We start from the raw sequence: 5,015 nt of genomic DNA, 5'->3' as shown, positions 1-5,015 counted from the left end.
ATTTAAAGATTCTAGAAACACTACGTGATTTAAAGATTCTAGAACCATTCCGTGATTTGAAGATTCTAGAACCATTCTGTGATTTAAAGATTCTAGAAACACTCGGTGATTTAAAGATTCTAGAACCATTCCGTGATTTAAAGATTCTAGAAACACTACGTGATTTAAAGATTCTAGAACCATTCCGTGATTTGAAGATTCTAGAACCATTCTGTGATTTAAAGATTCTAGAAACACTCGGTGATTTAAAGATTCTAGAATCATTCCGTGATTTAAAGATTCTAGAAACACTACGTGATTTAAAGATTCTAGAACCATTCCGTGATTTGAAGATTCTATAACCACTCCGTGATTTAACGATTCTAGAACCACTCCGTGATTTGAAGATTCTAGAACCACTCCATGATTTGAAGATTCTAGAACCATTCCGTGATTTGTGAATGTTATGTGCTCAAAATGCAAAGGAATTGCGTCGAATTGATGATGATAATAACAAATACTTGATGGGAACACTAGGCCGTGTCTAAGAATCTTCGGTATTAAGACTACACAGTTTTATACATTGTATATTTGAAAAAACACAGGAGCTTTGGCACGTTTTTCAAAGTGCCTCCTTAGGCGATTGGAAAAAGTGCGAAAGCTCCTGTGTTTTGAATCTACAACTATATATAACTGAATTTTAATAATAATAATAATAATAATAATAATAATAATAATTCATACATATACATACACACATACATACATACATACTTACACACACACACACACACACACACATATATATATATATATATATATATATATATATATATATGCAAACATATATATAATATACATATATATATATATACACACATATATATACATATATACATATTTTTATGTATATAATTATATATATATATATATATATATATATATATATATATATATATAGTGTGTATGTATATATATATATATATATATATATATATATATATGTATATATATATATATGTATATATATGTATATATATATATATATATATATATATATATATATATATATATATATATAGTTTGTGTATGCGTATACATACATACATATATATATATATATATATATATATATATATATATATATATATATATCATAATCATTGACGGTGTCTATGTGTTTTTGAGTTTATCTGTTCATTTAATTTCTTATCCAAACTGAATAATCAGATATATGTCGAAAAACGTCCAAAAACAATAAGTATTTGAAAGACATATCGCTAAAAATATGCGAAAACAGATCCTTACATAGACTCGATTAACAATGGCAGCCCAAAATATACCTTCATCCCGGAGCAAAGTGCTATACTGCCAAACATAATCATCATATTTCACCGTAAATTATGACCATGCTCAAAAATTTGCATGAAATCACATAACTCCACAATTGAGAGATGAAAAAAACATTATTGGGTTAATTTCATGATCAGTAGTCTCACTTATAAAAGCAGAGACCCATGGTGTTTTATAAACATAAAAAAAATAAGTAATATAAGTAAAAAGGAATATCTCTTTGAAAGAGAAAAGTCCTTTTATTTTCTTCCGAATTCCTAACAAAAGAAAATAAATTCCTAAATGTCGTAAAATCACGATTCAAAGTTTTTTTTTTTTTTTTTTTATTTCGTTGCCCTTTTATTTTCTTCCGAATTCCTAAAAGCCAAAAAAAAAAAAACCAAAACAAAAAAATCCTAAATGTCTTACTATCACGATTCAAAGTTTTTATTTTTCGTTGTAAGGAAGTCTATGCTAGCACGTAAGAGCTGTGGCCACCGGTCGTAAGCACACTCTCTCTCTCTCTCTCTCTCTCTCTCTCTCTCTCTCTCTCTCTCTCCTCTCTCTCTCTCTCTCTCTCTCTCTCCTACTAATGGAAATAAAAGAAATGGGTTGGAAAGAATATTTGATAGAGGGAAGGAAACTGAGAAACAGTAATAATAATAATAATAATAATAATAATAATAATGAGAGAGAGAGAGAGAGAGAGAGAGAGAGAGAGAGAGAGAGAGAGAGAAACTAGCTTACGATCGCGATTATAAATGATCAACCCAAGTTTTAATAAAGTTTTTAAACATTATTGCGATAATTCATGAGTAAAACATTATAAAAAAAATCCCTTAAACATATTACCTCAAAGCAGATACTAAGACATCCAGGTCCTCCTCCCTTACTCATTTCTAAGACACCAAAATCTGAATTTTGCAAATCCCCAAAATTTCAACTGGAAATGGGATAAAGATCCCAATTTGAGTAGTTTGGAAATGAACGATTTGTTTTAATGTTGTTACTGTTTTTAAAATATTTTACTTTAATTGTTCATTACTTCCCCTGTAGCTTGTTTTATTTCCTTGTTTCCTTTTTCACTGGGTTATTTTCCCTGTTGGAGGCCCAGGGCTTGTAGCATCCTGCTTTTCTAACTAGGGTTGTAACTTAGCAATTATTATTATTGTTATTGTTACTGTTATTGTTAATAATAATAATAATAATAATAATAATAGAGAAGGAAGGAAATGCCCTTAGCTTTTTATAAACATTAGCGATAAGATTTAAAGGTTTAAAGGCCACTCATGAATGACAGGGGCATGGGACAGTGACATTGCCCTATCGAGTATGACAATGCCCTAGAGACTGACCATATATACTCTACATATGATCAGTGCCCAAAGCCCCTCTCCACCCAAGCTAGGACCAATGAGGGCCAGGGAATGGCTGCTGGAAGTCAGTCTTTAATATCACGATATGCTATCCCATGCGTTTTCGTTCTATTGCAGAAATTTTCTTAATTCATATTGATAAATTCATCTGTATAATATATATATATATATATATATATATATATATATATATATATATATATATATATATATATATATATATTTATGTATATTTGCACTAATCCAACAGAAGTATAGCATATTTCACAGCTGTTATTCATAAGCCACTTAACCTTAAACGCTGAAAAATAAGATATTCATCAATCATATATATTTTGGATTAGCTTTATTGTAAAAAAAATTCAATTCATATCGAAAATTACATCTTTATAATATATACCTATTACCTGTGGCCTGATTGGTAACGTCTCTGCCTAGTGTTTACCAATTGGGGGTTCGAGTCCCGCTCAGACTCGCTAGTGCCATTAGTGTCTGCAACCTTACCATCCTTGTGAGCTAAGGTTGGGTGGAGAGGAGGCTTGGCCGCTGATCATATAATATATGGTCAGTCTCTAGGGCATTGTCCTGATTGCTAGGGCAATGTCACTGTCCCTTGCCTCTGCCATTCATGAGTGACCTTTAAACCTTTAAACTTGCACTAATCCAATATAAGTATGCTATTACACAGCCGTTATTCTTAAGCAACTTAAACGCTGAAAAAGAAAAATATTCTGCATCCATCCTTTCCTTTTTTGGATTTCGAGTCTAACAAGTATATTTCGTTGTTTTGGCACGGACTTTACACACAAAGAGCTACAAACCTCAAGTGTTATTGTGTATATGCTACAACGCACCCTTCTAAACTCTATGAAAATGTAGTAATTAAAGAAATAAAGAGGTAATATTAAGTCCTTCCAATTAAACTTAAAACACACACACACACACGCACACACACACACAACCGCGGGAAAGACCAGTTGGCAATCCCCAGTTAGCAGTTAACAATGCCATCAAATTAACTCCCCAACATTTCGAGCAGATCCATTTCTTTGTTTTAAGTGTCATTCCCTCGTTTGCGAAGATGTGTTAAACTCAACTCATTCAAGAAGCCATGAAAAGATTTATGAATGCAAAAAAGGGAATCATAAATGCAAAACACTTAGCTTTCGCACACCCATACGCAACAAGCTCTCTCTCTCTCTCTCTCTCTCTCTCCTCTCTCTCTCTCTCTCTCTCTCTCGTGTATTCAAAGCAGCTCGGTTTAATGACTATATCATCTTGACGGCCTTCTTCTGATGGGAGTCATTACGAAAAGAGAGAGAGAGAGGGGGGGGAGGGGGTTGGTGTTAAAACAGAAAAAAGCAATAAACAAACACCTTAAACACTGGATCTCATTTCGGCGTAAAAAAAGAAAAAAAAAAATAATAATAATAGTAGTTCTCGCGGCATGAGGATCTCTAGAACGAAAATAAACTCGAACGTCAGAGCTGCATAAATACGAGAGCACAGAGGGTCCAGTATTTTGAACCCCGTCATCGCAAATGACTCAAGTTGCTTGGAGGAAAAGATACACTGTATCCTTTTGATCAGGGTTTAAAACTTGAGCATATTACCCTAGATGCTGCTGCATTTTACCTTGCATTACTATAAAACTATTCCAATTTCTTTAAATTTGAAGTTAGGAAAATGGAAATTACCTTAAAAAAAAACCTTGAAACCATGCAAATTACCATGAACTAAGGTAATTACCTTAAAATTATGCCTTGAAAATTACCTTGAAATCATGCAAATTACCTCAAACTAAGGGTAAATACCTTAAAAGTTTAAACCCTGCTTTTGATTAACCTCCCTTCAACATAAACAAACCGGTTGACTGAGAATATGTCGTGTGATTTCTTTCTCAGGGACATGGAACAGTTCGCCGGGTTGGCCGTCTAAGGGAAGACTTGTTTATTTAAACTCTTCTAATGGTTTAGTCATTCGGCTCTTGATCCTGTTTGCTATTTACGCTTTGTGTAGTCGTAAATCAGACACTTAACTCCCTCTCCCTCTTCTTCTGCTTCTTCTTCTTCTCTGAAGGAAGAACTGCTTGCATGCATACTTTTTCAAGTCAGTTTGGATTATTTTTCTGCCAAGCAAATTATACAGCAGACATTTATGGTCACGTATATTATGCCTTCATACACACACACACCACACACACACACATTATATATATATATATATATATATATATATATATATATATATATATATATATATATATATATATAAAAGTATGCGTGTGTTTGTGTGCATCTCTTTAGGTTTGGATAAACGGCGACAAGT

This window comes from Palaemon carinicauda, chromosome 35 (genome assembly GCF_036898095.1).
Source record: "Palaemon carinicauda isolate YSFRI2023 chromosome 35, ASM3689809v2, whole genome shotgun sequence".
Lineage (NCBI taxonomy): Eukaryota > Metazoa > Arthropoda > Malacostraca > Decapoda > Palaemonidae > Palaemon > Palaemon carinicauda.
Note: the sequence above shows the minus strand (reverse complement) of the source record.